The sequence below is a fragment of the Micrasema longulum genome, unplaced genomic scaffold, assembly GCF_059751315.1.
Source record: "Micrasema longulum isolate JH-2025_06_02 unplaced genomic scaffold, ASM5975131v1 h1tg000557l, whole genome shotgun sequence".
Taxonomy (NCBI): domain Eukaryota; kingdom Metazoa; phylum Arthropoda; class Insecta; order Trichoptera; family Brachycentridae; genus Micrasema; species Micrasema longulum.
In genome coordinates, this window is record NW_028277753.1 from 498043 (window position 1) to 514152 (window position 16110).

Below are 16110 nucleotides of genomic sequence, written 5' to 3' on the forward strand. Positions count from 1 at the left end.
ATTAATCATCACAATAATAAAGTTGACCACGTATTAACAGCACACAATATATCAACTCGTAGTGTGACGTCACAGAAACATTGTACCGCGAACGAGAACTTCCTTCGGACAGAGATCTTTTAGCTTTATGGCTCCTAGAATTTAAAATAAGGTTAAATAAAATTACCCTGTGGCTTATTAAGTTAGGGAGAAAAGAAACTGAAAGCTTATTAAAATACGTTGTAAGGTAAGTTATATTAATATTAATACTATCCACGACAATTTAAACACTAAACAATACAATGACAAGAAGGATAAAATTAATCAATATATATGAATATATATATGTGTATGTATATATATGTATATATATATATATATATATGTATATGTGTATGTATATGAATCTATGTGTATGGTAGGGTGTTTATGTATATGTGTGTGTATATATGTATGAATATTTATGTGTGTATGTATATATGCATATGTATGTGAATGTGTGTATGTACGTGTATGTATGTGTGTTTGTGTATGAATGTTTATAAGGGTGCACACGTGTGTGTGTATGTATATGAAGATATATAAATAAACATATATGTAAGCCTGCCTTAGCACAGGTCTACTATACATTTCTTTATTATATGTATTTCAAAATAAATAAAATAATAAATAAAACTTTAAAAAATAAAAAAAATCAATTAAATTTATTAACCTCAATTACTTCCAAGGGTGTGAAATCCAGCCATTGCCTGCAAAAATTTGGACAAACTCATATATATTATATGCTTGAACTGAATAAGGTTAAAACCATCTTACAATTTCCGAACATCGCCATCGCAACTAATAAAGGAAGTGATAATGAATTATTCGCTTAGTAATTTCATCTTGCTCTAAGGCAGGGGTAGTCACCTCGATTCGACCAGTTCTAAATTTTACTGAGCAGAGTTCGTGCCATCTAGATTTAATTGAGAAGTATTTGTTTTATAACACATGCAATTAGATATATGAAACGAAATACGCAATTTTTTAAATTCGTTTCGTGAATGGAAAAAGGCAGTATAAAATTGAATAAAGGTGTGTAGTGGTATTTGCATGTTGGTGTAGTGTTGTTGTCCTGACAAAGAGACGGGTTACGTCTCGAAATCGGTAGACAGATAAGTCGGTGAGTGGTTTTATACAAATTTTATTAACATAATATTGAAATATGATCCGTTTGAAAGATCTCTGCAATGTTTTTCTATAATTGAATGTATAACAGGTAAGAGGAGTGTGCTTGTTAATTTAAATTTGGATGTATTGAGAAAATAAGAAACTAGAGAGCTGAAAATAGACATACATTTAAATAAAATGGAACAACTATGGATAGCTTCAGCTAGATGACAGCATTTGATTCAGGATACGGCACTTCCTGATATAAAGAGTACTTTTTTATCCACCGTTAAACTTCTGGGAATCTTCCCTAATTCTGACCCCTCTCTTTAACACTCAAACTAGTAGAATGATAATAAATGCGTTTGTAGTGTTAAGAGTCGATTATTGTAATGGAATCTGTAGGGTCCATAGTCCATAGTCGATGACACACACGTGTTAAATTAGTTCACCTGAAGTAGACTAACGACCGACGATGCAATGTCATTATTTTCTATCGAACCCAATGCAATTTATATTACAACTCTAGCAATATTGCACATAAAGACGGAATCGTCGCCCTGCAGTACATTCACATCGTCCCTACCATGAAGAAATGAACTACAAAGGAATATGGTCTATAAAGAGACCACAGGACGCAGCCAATATTAGTCAGTCAGTCAGTTCAGTTCACGTCAGACCAGCTCGACGACATCACACAGTTCCAGCATGTAGTTCAAGTGCATTTACTTCAACCCATCATCGCCACTACGCTCGTGCTACACAACCAAGTGCTGTATCGTATTCGCCATGTAATAAATACGCATTAAACACCAACCTCGTGTCTCCTCGGTCAAGCTCTAACTGGGGTAGGAACTAACACCCAACAGTTTTATCCTACAAATCTATGCAAGTCTGCCAATGAATAAAATGACTCGCCTACAGTATGTATTCAATGCAGCAGCGAGACTTATTTTTGGAATCTCTAAGCTCAGTCAGATCACTCCGCTACTTAAATTACACTGGCTGCGTTTTGTACTCTCGGCAGAAGTGTTAAACTGTGAGTGTCGTGATATTTTGGAAAAACTTAAAACCTGCTTGCTCTCTTATTTTATTGATTTATTAATTAATTATGAATTATTTGAATAAATCCATAGCATGTGATAACAAAGTTAAAATTAAATTTATTTACTAACGGAATCATTTTGTAAAGCGCCTGTGAGCTATTATAATACAAAAAGGGCGCTTTATAAGTCATCCATAATACTCAATAATAACAATAATTATAATGATACATGAATTCGACCAACAGCTTAATTTCTTAGCCTTATCGCGATCGACAGGCCTTTGGCCACCGCTGCTCTACGGTGTTTGATGTTCTCGGGAACATAATAAATATCGTTTTACCCTCCTTATACAATACACATTACATTACAGTACTTTGGCCTATCTTCGTGAAATAAATCATTCACCAACGCAACGTATCAGAAATGAAATAAAAGTGGAAAGCAAAGTTTTACAATAAATTCTTGTCTGTTGCTAGAATCAAAAATCGTAATTTTATCAAACCTGTTTTCTCCATTAGATTCAAACTTTTTTTGTTTCAAATGAGAATTTTTATGTAAGCGAGATGTATTTTAATGTATAAATATCCGAAATACAAAAAAAAAATCATACCTGACCGAGAATAAAGGCACAAGTCCGAAATTGGCGTTTTTCAAGTGTTTTTTTATTTAAAAATAATAGGGATGCAATGAAAGCATCCACCCCTTTCCCAAAACCATTCATAAAAACGAGAGTCTTTCTTTGATTTTTATTATTTATATTTTTCAGTTACCATTTTTATTTTTTTTATTTTTCAATTTTTATTATTTTTATTTTTTAATTATTATTTTGTATATAATTTTGATTATTTTGTATATTGTTTTGATTATTTTGTATACTGTTTTAATATGTTAATAACTATTTTTGATTTATATATCGAAGAGTCCCGACTTAACACGGAATTTTCTAACATGTCGGGACATAAAAAACATATAATTGTGTCTATGATAAAATTGTATATTTTGTGTATTAGATTAAAAATTAAACAATTTCACGTATTCACTATTTTGATTCAAATTTCATAACATAAATTTATTAAATATTTGTTTACGATCAAACCGGTAAAATAACAACACAGAATAATTAAAAGCTTTCATTATTCTCCCCACTGCAGTATTGTCAATTTGTCATCAATTAATTACACATTGGCAAAACATTCACCTTATTTTAGTTTCCCTGGATGTCAGTGAAAGAATATAGTGTTTGTTCCAAATTGGGATTGTGGCCATACTTTCCAGATCCCACTTCGACATAAGGATGATTATTATGATATTTTGATTTCTAAAAAAACATTTAAAACTAGGTGGTACAAGTGAGTAAACCATAAGTTGTGCCTTTGTTTTTGCGTAATTATTTTAGTTTACGCGAGTGTGGATATGAAACTGCTCTCTAGTAAAAATGTTTTTTTATATAACTGTGACACTTTTATTCTTGGAGTGCGATATGAAGGGTACACGAAAACAACCAATTATTTGTAATTTTTTTTTGGTCACACACTACGGTATTTTCTAATTATTGAAATTGGGCTTTTCAATCCAGAAACAGTAGAAAAAAAGGGAGGCTAATGCTAAAATAAGCTTATTTTATAAATCGTTACTAACATAACACTTCTGGAAATCTGTAGATAAAGTCAAGACACAGCAAAATATACAGATGCGATCAGCGGAAAGGATTACTGACCTTGGTCCTACCACTCAGTCAAAGCTAGTTCAAAGAAACTTTACCTTCCTGGCTCCGAACTTTTTTTATTAACTTCCGGCAGCCATACAGAACTCCACAAAAGCCAATGTAATTAAGAAAAATGTGTGCAATTGTTTGCTGCACATCGATAGGGACAAAGTTGTCAATTTTTTTTAATGAAATTAAAGTTCGAGATTGGTGAAAGTTGACTAATCTGCTTCCTTCCATACTTTTATTTTCTTTTGAAATATCATGATATTTTCACGTTTTTTCATTACGTATTATTGAAGTAAGTACTGACTTTTATTTGGTATATTATTTATTACTCTATTTTCTTACTAAAGTATAGGGTGAGTTTCTAGAAACCATATCTCAATTATCATTTCAATTAGGTTTTTGTATTTTTTTTCAACGATACTATTGTATTGTATATTTGTTCATGTATGAATCTCAATTTATATAATTTATATTTTAATATTTAGATCTAAATATTTTTGTAACATTTTTCTATGGAATTTTACTATATAAATGTTGTTTTTCTGCATTGTTATTTTATTGGCTCACATGTCATTGTAATTTAATTTAACCCATTTTGCTATTTTTTTATTGTGAATTATTATGGTTTAACAGGAGCACAGTCTAAAAAGCCTTGGTAAGTTCATTAATTTTTAAACGAGCGTAATTTTGAGTGCATAATTTAATTGAATAGGGCACTTAAATGACAATAAATGAGCTTTCTACAAACGTTTTGGTGCATACGGTAAGCAATTGAATACCAATCGTAGCAAATTTTAATCAGTTATTTTGTTAATAAAGTAAAAATGTAAAACGAACTACCTCTCTAAACGTAAGTTTTCACCCTATTACAGGAAACGTTATAATTAATTACGTACGTACCAATCGTTTTTTTTATTTTATACTAATTTTATCATGATTTCTTAATAAAATAAAAAATAAAAAATAAAAATAAATAATTTGCCTTACCCTCCAGGTGCCATTCCAAACCATGAAATATTGCAATGTAAAATAACACTTTTATGTGTAAAGTTTATGTTTACCATGCCAAGTATCACACTCGTAAACTTTCGCAGGGTAAACAATTCTACCGTTCAATCATTATAGTACAAAACCAAAAAATTAAAAATATTTTACATCCATAATACGCATTTATTGGCATCTGTAATTGGGCCGAAAAATAAAATCAGATTACTGTTCATAATTAACGAATATTTGTATGCTATCGAGTTTTTTTCCTAACTGATCCATAAAATGTAAATCAACTAAAAAAACATAAAACGTACTTTAAATAAATAAAATGTTTAAATTAAGAAATGAAAGATCGTCATATACTAGTTACATACTAATTTAAAATGTCTGAAATTCTGAAATTCATCGAAACACTTCATTCTTATCTGGTCATGCAAAATGATTTGATCAAATTTATAACTCTAGTAACTGATGTTTTATTTTTAACAAGTCCATATTAAAATATTATGTCTCGAGGCGGAGAGAAGTTCAACATTAAAAATGTATTTGCTGGCGCTATTGTGTACGTACATAATTACGTTCACGAACTTTATGCAAAATTACAAGATTTTCCAATTTAAAAAAAATAAAACAATGCTGATTTTACTTTAAAAAGTTTATTTTTATTTAATAAGTTTGATTTTCCTTTTTTTTTGTAGATCAGAAAATCTTTATATTTTTAAATTCAAAAATTATTCGAAGATATTTTTTACTGGATTAATTTTTTTTCATTATTTGCTATTTTATTCTGTTTGTTTAATACGATTTTTTTTTATTGATAAATTTCATAAAAGATACATGTTTTTTAAAATTCTCAACAGATCTACTTTTATGCATCTAGTAAATGTTGTCACTGTAACTCTCCAAAAAAAGAGACTAACTTTTGGGCTTGGAAAGTGACTTACACTGTTGTAGTTGTTTATTTATAAGAGTTTATGTAATTTTGAATATACGAGTGTATAAGAAAAAAACCACATAGAATATATAAAGAAAAAAACATAAAATTATAATACAATCATACTAATTAACATTTCATGCAGTTTTTACACGTGTTCAAAAAAAATCTTTAGATTTACTTTAAATTTATTTATTAATATATTATTTTTAACTGTTTTTAGTTCATTGGGGAGATTATTATATTTTTTTACACCTTTAAAGACAAAGCTTTTTTGACCATGACTTGTGTGGAATTTAGGAATTCTTTTATTTTTTCTTCTTTATAAATTTGTATAATGGAATTTATTTTATAAAAATTGTCTACTATATGAACCTCAAATATGTTATATAGACTTTCCGTATTGAATGTTGAGGGTTTCTTCAAAATTACTTTAATAATTAATCTTCGTTCTATTTTGAAGTAAAACATTTATCATTTTGCCTTCATTTATCAAATAATCAAGATAACCTGCTATTGGAATACCTAGGCAGTACCCTATGTTCCACTTAGGACAAGAAAATGGCGATGCTGATGTTTAGATGAATTAATTTAAAAGTGGTCAATTCATAGCATACGTATTTTTTAAAATTTTATTTAAATCTACAGCCACATACATCAGGATCATCCACATCGTGGTTTGACATTCATTAAGGAGTCAAACAGGGATGTGTGATGTCACCATGGCTATTTAAGGTGTATATCGATAAAAGTATAAAATAACTGAAAGGTGATGAATGGAGCAAAAATTGGTGATCTAAATGTCAATTATCTTTTGCATGCTGATAGTGCCGTGCTTCTTGCTAACAAAAAAAAGGAACTGCAACTCTTCGTAACAAAAGCCTACGATGTATGCAAGGAAAGCGATTTGATGATGAATGTAGATAAATAGAATGTGATGGTTTTTGAAGGAAATTAAAGTATGACTAAATGTAAAATCACTGGTTATACTAAAACAGATAGAAGAATTTATATATTTGGGAAGTGTGTTTACTAGGGATGGAATGACTGAGAAAGATATGGAAAGAATGATGAGTACCGGGAACAGAATAAACAATGCATTGAAATCAATCTATGCAAATAAATGTTTGTCGTTAGAGGCAAAATTGGCATTTTACAAAGAATTCATGGTCGCGGCTTTGAAGTATGGGAGCAAAGAATGAACTTGGAAAAACAGAAATGAAAGTAGGCTGAATGCTGTCAAAATGCTATCTCTCAGGCGCATATGTGGTAAAACTATGTACGGTAGATGTACAAATGTCGAGACCCGTACATTATGTATGGCTGAAAAAGGCATTATCGACAAAATCAAGAAAGGAGCTCTGCGCTGGTTTGGACATGTAGAGCAAATGGACAGTGAAAGAACGGCTAAAAATATTAACAATGCGAATGTCGAAAAATAATAGAGGAAGACCGGGAAAGACATGGCTTGATCAAATCCATCAAATACTTGAAGATGGACATGTCAAAAGTCGGAATAATGAATTGTGCGTTTTGTAATATAAATAATATAGATGTATATATATACATAGTTTTTGAAACTGTTTGAATATTTTGTTAATTATCTCTGTTTATTAAGCAAGTCTTCTTTGTTTATTCTCAAATGTAAAAACATTTCAAAAAAGTATATTGTTAAGTGTCCTCGGCACGGGTAACCCCAGTGAGGTCACATTATTTTTATTATTGAATACAGTTTGTAAGAGTAAAATATGAATAAATAAATAAAATCGGTGCCCGAGGATGAAAAGATGTACGAATGTAGAAAATGCGAGATCTGCATGCAAAAATATAATTATGGGGCATTCTATCCTCTCTGCCTACCCTTACGGGGAAACGGCGTGATGGTTTGTTTTTGTTTTGTTTACAGTGTAACGCGCTGACCCCTTTACGCATGAAGATGCTCGGAAGATCACCATATGGATGGCTACTGAATAAAAATTCAAATGGGTCAAGACAAAATACAAACTCATCCTAGACAATGTATTTGTTGTCTTATCAAAAAGGACAAGATGAATAAATAAATATAAATATAATGGTGAATCCTGGTCAGCGTTCAAATCGATCTCAAGTTTATTATACTCGTAGGTTTCCATTCAATAAATGTCAGAGGAAAAGGAACATCTTTGAAATAGACAGATAAATTAATAAAATACTTATTTGTAAATGAAAAATAACCAAATAATCAAATAGATAAATCAAGTATTACATGGCCGAGTTGAATTAAAAACGCATTTACCAGTTTTACTCAGAGGAGAAGCAATGATATTCCAGTTAAAATAAGGTAAACCTACTAGGAGTGGGCAGTTTCAAGAAAGAAATAAATAAAATAGAACCCGGTCGTAGTCCCGTGGTAGTATTATGGACTCACGGGCCAAAGGTTCGAGGTTCAAATCCCACTCCACTACAACTCGATTTCCATTTTTCCAGCACAAGTTAATAACGACTTTTAGGAAATGGTAAATAATATGAATTCAAGTATTTATATTTCTATAAAAAAAATTAGAATCTAAAATGTCTTCAAAAAATAAATGAGAATATTTTGGAAATGGTCAAAATATATAGATCAATTCAATAGTGATAAGACCCGTTAAAAATATGTAATTATTGCATCTAAAAAACAAATGATAGCATTTGTCTCAACCAAGATGAAGACTTTAAAATAATGGATAATGATTTTACCAAATAAACACCTATTTAAATTTAAAAATTTCGTCAAATTAAACCGAATTTAAGTTTTAAAAGAATCTGATACAGCATATAGTCAAGGTAGATATGGCGTTCTCTGTCTCGTTGAATGATGAAATCACCTGTTTGCTGATGGGTGATCCTCGTTCCTCGGTGCTATCTTCGGGAATTTTTTTCGCAACTTCTATCCAGCGTTCAGAGTTAAACACCTTTGAGATTTTTGCAACCTTATGGAATGACCATATTTACAATAAGTGGTGATAGGAAATTTTGTCGGGTGGGTAGGTCGAATAATGGAAGCCTAGTAAAAAAAAATACAGATTGGTCGAAAAATCGATTTTAGAGATCGCGTTGTTACAAATAAAAGATTATCACTTACGTCTAGGTATCAGACGCTTTAATCAGATCGTTTGGACTACATTTTTAGTATTTCTTTTAACTTAACGCGTGCGGGAAAATTTCGTAGCTTGCCCTCGCGTTGTCGATCGACAGAATACTTCAAAGTTGCGGTGTTGCCAACCTTTCGATTTGACAATCGCCGGTCTTGTTAAAAAAAAATCAAAGTGTTGTCAGTATCGGGACTTATTTATTTATTTATTTATTATATTTATATATATACTGCCTAAGCCAATTACAACAGTTACATGAAGAAACATAAATACAAGAAACTGAACAAAAAGAACATAAAACTATTTAACAAAGACACACAAGGGCAAAACAATAATTCAAAAAAATATATATTCAAAAAAACGAAAGACCAAAAACTTTGAGCTAAACCATGCCAATCCAACTTCATCCCACACTGTTTAGTCGCGAAGAGATCTACGAAAAGCCGGAAGATCTATCCCAAAAAATTCCAAGTCGTGTGATGAATTGACTAATCTACACATTCTGGACATTGGGGCATAAAAACAAAAGTTGTTTTTGAGGATTTTATAAATAGCAGATTTTGACTTCTGGTGACACGGTTGGGAACATGAAAAGAAATTGATTGCAACAGAGATGGGACATCACTTAAAGCATTAAGTATTTTGAAAATGCATATAAGGTCCATCTCAGTTCTACGTCTCTCCAATGAAGAACAAATTAAGAGATTGCTCTATTTCAAAATAAAAATAATTACCCCTTTGTGATCCGAGCAACCATGCCACTTTTCTCTGAAAACGGTGTTGGACAGACTCGATATAGTCAATATGAGTCTTGTAGAATGGAGACCAAATAGGAGAAGCGTATTATAGATGGGGTCGAAATAGTGAGCAATAAAGAGTAATGTTATTGAACCAAAGTTCCTACGCATCTAAACTGAATCGTTATAACAGCCACGTACACTCCTCAGTTGAAACATATGGTATCCCTTAATATCCTCCAAGCATTTTTGTTGGCTGCCAGCTCTTGTGCATCCTCTCAATTCAGGTTCGCGTCCCGTAGTTGACACGAACTGTCGACGAACAGTCAGCAGTGAACGTCCAGGATGTCGAGAACCCGATGCCTTGAAAAGTAGGTATGCGTAGTTAAAGCTCTCAAGAGGCATCCGCAGCACATGGCCAAGTCAACCATATTGCCTCCGCTTGATGACAGTTGTCACCGGAGTTCGCTGCGTACATTATCTTATTACTTCATGCCTCACAAAGTCAAACCACCAAACCACCATGTTTCGACACTTCATAATGTCGAAACATTGCTCAAGGGTTCCTGGTTTGATATTTTGTCCCAATACAACGCCTCAAATATTTTGTTATTTGCTAAGCTATTTTAGTAAAATAAATAAATATAATTTGAAATTTTACTTCTGTTTCTATATACCTAAATAAAATTTATTTGTTAAATATAATTTAATATAACATAATATCGTTTATATAGTAATTATTTAATCAGAAGTAGATTTTCCAGTAATACATCATTAATACTTCGTAGTAATTAATTAATTTCATTAGTAGTCATATTGAATACAAGCATTTAAAATTATTTCTGCTACTATGCTAACAAAACACGACATTACGAGTATATTAATGAAATAATAACCATTCGACATAAGCCCGTCTAACGAAGTGTTTGGTTGATTAACCCTTTTATTCCGAGTAAACGTTAAAATATACACGATATTTAATATTTTACCAAATGTTATTAAATATTTGTAAATAACCACTAACCGACTTTTCTTACCGAATCAAGCTTATCCCCCCCGCTTCCTCCCCACTTCTTTTTTCATGAATTCTCAAACAAGAGAATATTTTCATAATATAATCAGTGCATGTTTGTCCTAATCAGTGCATGTGCTTATTAAAATGCATGTCGTGTTGGTTTTATATTTTTGTGCAACAACCATGGTAAATGTGTAAAGTGGGTTTTGCATGTTGGTTTAATTGGTGTCCTGACGAAGAGACAGGTACGTCTCGAAACCGGTAGACATAAAAAAGTCAGTGAGTGGTTATAGACAAATATTTGATAACTTTTAGTAAAATGTTTGACCACAAAGTTAATGCTTTGAATATTAAATATTTACACACCCATATACCAAGTGTATTATAAATCGCCTTGAAGCATTTGAAATGTGGATCCACCGTAGAATGTTAAGAATATCTTGGACCGATATGATAACCAACAATGAAGTATTACGCTGAGCCAATACTAATAGAGAACTATTCACCACTGATAAGCTCCGTAAGATTTCATATTTAGGCCATGTGTTGAGAGGCGATAAATATGCCATACTTCAGCTTGTCATAAAGGGGAAGATCAAGGAACGTAGAGGGGTCGGAAGAAAACAGCTTTCCTGGCTTCGAAACTTCCGAGCATGGACCAGGATTAGAACTGTAGAGGAGCTGTTTCGCACAGCTCAGAATAGGGAAGCTTTCTCCTAAGAAATCGTCAACGTCGAAGGGACCCAACATGACACGTGAAAAAGAAGATACCAAGTGTATGCATGAGTCTTTTCCAGTTTCACTAAAAGATGGCGCCACCAAACAGTACGCAGCGTATAAATTTGACACTTTGTCAGTTTGTTCATTTGTTTATTTGTTTATTTGTTTAAATTTAATGTTGTGCACACAGTGCTAGGTTAATATAAATCTAGACAATATTACGAACAAAAAATAAACCTAACACAGCACCAATTACGTACACAACACAATATATGAAACAACTATCTAACAGTACAACAAGATGTAAGAAGAATTTGTGCTTTGTGTGAATTTACTAGTGATTGTGTTTTTATTGTTGTAAGTATGAAATGTAGTGCGTGGAGTGAGGTGTATGGAGTGATGTGTATAAGATGTGGTGTTTATGTAGTGTGTATTCTGGTAGTACCTAGTTTAGTATTAATTGTTTCTGTTTATTTTCAAAGAGGCTAAATGATACTAATATTACAATAACTTTAAACTTTGATGTAGGGCACACATAAGCAAATTCCCCTATGTGCTCCAATAATCACAATAATAACATTAGTAATACTAAACATTAAAATCTATAAGACTCAGATTCCGTTTGTAGCAGAGAGCTGAGTCGTTAAAGATGTCTAAATCGTACATCTTCTCAATTTTAGAAAAGTTACTAACTGCTCTTCCTAAGAGCGAATTTTGAGCTGTTCTGGTGTTGCATTTGTTGTAGCTCAGTAATACAGTATGTCGAGTGCGACGAATAGGAGTATTAAAGTTTATTTCAGACAGCAAATCGGCACAATCAATCCGATTATTTAGCAAATTGTAAATAAATAATTGATCCGCAATCATACGCCGTTTATGAAGACAAGGTAACTTTAAATTACTGACACAAGGGAATTTACATTGGATGTACTTATGAAATTTATTTTGTACTTTGTCTATTAAATTTATATAAATGTTATATTGGGGATTCCAAATGCAGGAAGCGTATTCTAAGTGACTTCTGACTAATGAGGTGTATAGTACCAAGGTCGTGCTTGGATTTTTGAATGGTTTACAAACTCTCATTAGGAAGCCTAACATTTTATATGATTTAGATAGAATAGCTTCTATATGAGTATTAAAATTAATTTTTGTGACGTTAACATATCCTGAACCTTAACGTTAACCTGTTCATTTGACGTTAACCTACGAACACTCACAAGTTGAGATCGCCAAACAATAGCGTCTGTGGTGTATCGTCCAGTGATCATGTCGATGTTTGTGCCTGAAATAGAACATTTGCGGCACGCATTGTTCTTCTTATTTTATCAAAAGAAAAAATTGCTACACGAAACATATGGTGAACACGCTCCATCGACTAGAACAAGCAAAAAATGGTGCGCACGCGAGTGCGCACACGACCACACCACAAAAGTGCGCACACGAGCAATTGCAGGCGTTACTGGATGATGACTCAACTCAAACTCAACAGCAATTGGCAAAAGCATTAAATGTGCCACAAAAAACCATCAACAGACGTTAACAAGCAATGGGGAAGATCAAAAAAAAATTTGTAATGGATCTCACGCGATTTGAATGAATGGCAAATGAAAAATCGCAAATTCATTTGTGAAATGCTGCTTAACGCCATAAAAAAAAACATTTCTGTACCGAATTATGATGGGTGACGATAAATCAATTTATTTTAAAAACACGAAGCAGAAAAAATCTGGCGGTGCCGCTTCTTTAACACTAAGGCTAAATCGCGTCGGCAAGAAGAACTTGCTTTGTGTCTGGTGAGACCAGAGCGGTATTGTGTATTTTGAACTCTTAAAGCCCGGTGAAACCGCTATCGCCTTATATAGCTAACTTTAAATCACGCATTGATCGAAAGACGAATGGAATGGGCCAGAAGACATGGCAAAGTGATTTTGTTACACGACGAGCGCCGTTTCACTCAGCAAAACCAGTGCAAGACATCTTGAAATTGGTTGGAAGGGACATATTGAAATTGATTGAATGGGATATTTTTCCGCACCCGCCGTACTCCCCCGACCTGGCGCCATCTGACCATCACCTTTTTGCATCAATAGGGCACGCGCTCGTAGAGCAGCACTTCAGTAATTTCGAGGAAGTTGGAAAATGGCTCGACGAATGGTTTGCCGCAATTGACAAACAGTTTTTCTGGCACGGTATTCAAAATTTATTTGAAAGATGGGTGAAGTGAGTAAAAGCCGCTGGACAATATTTTGAATAAACAATAAATATTTTTTTCTTGAAAATAACGTGCATTTTTTATTAATAAATTCGGCAAAAAAGAATGCATACACCTGGTAAATATCAAAATCTAAAATCGGCAAGTTTATTTTTCGTTTACCGGTATCCCAAAATACTTTTTAATTTTTGTTTGTTATGTTTGTAGTCGACATTACGCAGAAAAGTTTGATTCTTAAATAATTAGTTTGATTCTTAAATATGATGGCTAAATTTTTGCTGGATTGTTCGTTTTGGAGGGAATTGCTGTCATCCTTATAAATTATGTATAACCCAAATTTCAAATAAATTTCACCAAAATTAAACTATTTATTTTGAAGAAACATAATATACGGTAAAGTTATTAAATAAATTTGATTGAATAAACATGTTTAATGAGTTTTGTCGATTTATTATCCGTTAAGGTTAAACCACATTACGGTGGCGCGACACTTTAGTGGCGCGGCGCTTTACTTTACTAAAAAGGTCATATCACACTATGGCGGCACGGCGCAGCACTGCGCGGCGCTTTGTGGCAGTACGAAATATTATTTGCACTGTTTGGTATGAAACCAATTGAACTAGAGCGGCGCGACAGAGTTGGCTCCGGAAGAACATTTTGCCGCGCTGCGGTGCGACGGTGCGGAGAAGGAGATGATGAAAAGTGTGTAATTTAAATATATTTTTTTTCTAAGGCATTTAAAGAGTTAACAGAGAAATTGTGGAAGGTTTTATCGGAGTATGGAGTGAATGGTAACCTGACAAGGGCTATTGCGTCACTGTATATAGACAGCACAGCATGTGTGAAGGTGAATGGGGTCATTCACATTGTGGTTTAATATTTCAAAAGGAGTCAAACAGGGATGTGTAATGTCAGCATGGTTGTTCAACATATACATCGATAACTGTATGAAAGAACTGAAAGATTTAAGGATAGGAGCAAAAATGAGTGCTATGACTGTTTACTGTCTTTTTTATGCGGATGATGCCGTGCTCCTTGCTAGCAGCAAAGAAGACCTTTAATTATTGGTAACAAAAGTCAGGAAGAAGAATTTGTGTTCCTGGGAAGTATGTTTACTAGGGACGGAAAAGCCGAGAAAGATATTGAAAGGAGGGTGAGTGCCGGGAACAGGGTAAGCGATGCACTAAATCTACTTTGGCAAACAAATGTTTATCGCAGGAGGCTAAACTAGCAGTTCACAACGGAGTTCTAGTGCCAACTCTAATGTGTGGGAGCGAAGTATGGAATTAGAAAAATGATGATGAAAGTAGGTTAAATGCTGTCGAAATGCGATCCTTCATGCAAATGTGTGGTAAAACGATGTATGATAGGTGCACAAATGTCGAGATCCGTAAAGTGTGTGAGGCTGAGACATGCATTATTGACAGAATCAAGAAAGGGGTGCTTCGTTGGTTTGGACATGTAGAGCGAATAGACAGCGAAAGAACAGCTAAAAGGATCTACGATGCAAAAGTTGATGGATGCAGAAATCGAGGAAGACCGAGAAAGACATGGCACGATCAAGTCCATCAAATACTTGAAGATGGACATGTCAAAAGTAGGAACAATCGGCGAGCGTGCATGAGAAGATGTATGAATGTAGAGGAAGCGAGGTCTGTATGCCAAGATAGAGTGTTATGGCGTTCTATCCTATATGCCTACCCCTACGGGGAAACGGCAAGATGGTTTGTTCATTTGTTTGTTTTTTTTTTCTTTTATTTAGGAAACATACAGTACAGTTACAAAATCTTATATTTTACACAGTTAGACTTAACTCTAATGGATCGGTGAAGTTTCCATAATATTAAGTAATTACATATATTATGTAAGGTAATGAAAGTATAAAAAAGAAAAAGAAAGAGAGATTTGATTTGTTCACTGCGTGATTTGGGAATTTTATGCATTTTCTTGGCATTTTTTTCTTCTTCATCAGAGTCCAAGCGTTTATTGAGAATGAATGTTAACATTTCGGAAGTACAAAAGAAAAAAAAGGAAAATAACAACAATTTTCAAATAGTTACATTAGTACAAACGAGAAGCGTATTTTATATATCCACCGGAATAAATTCAGGTCTGAAGAGGGTTGAAGCAAACACTTTATGTGGCTATTGAAATTGACATAATTGATCAGTAATTATTATCCGCTGAAAAATCAACAGCTAAATCAAACAATATTATTTCAAAGTTATACAGAAAATATTTAACGAGATACAATTTTTTTAAAAATCAAAAATGTTTTTTACTGTGTGGCATGTTTTTAACTTACTTGTTTATAAATTTGTATGAACCACTTTTAATTTTTGACGTCGCGTCTCTAGTTAGATATGAAGATATGTTGAAAGAAAGAGAAAGAAAGCCGATAATATAAATGAAAACGGGATTATTTTATGAGAGAGGACTTGAAGTTAAATTGAATTGAATATATAATAGTATTTACGGAAAGTTATTGTAGATTTATT

At 32.8% G+C, this 16110-nt stretch overlaps 1 long non-coding RNA gene across 1 annotated transcript; it reads left to right on the top strand.

Annotated features, from left to right (window-relative positions):
* The first annotated feature begins 1815 nt into the window (after window positions 1-1815).
* On the top strand, window positions 1816-7853 carry LOC148280659 (uncharacterized). Its single transcript, XR_015822546.1, has 2 exons — window positions 1816-2167; window positions 7719-7853. It is a non-coding gene; the product is annotated as an uncharacterized LOC148280659 (long non-coding RNA).
* The last annotated feature ends 8257 nt before the right edge of the window (window positions 7854-16110 follow it).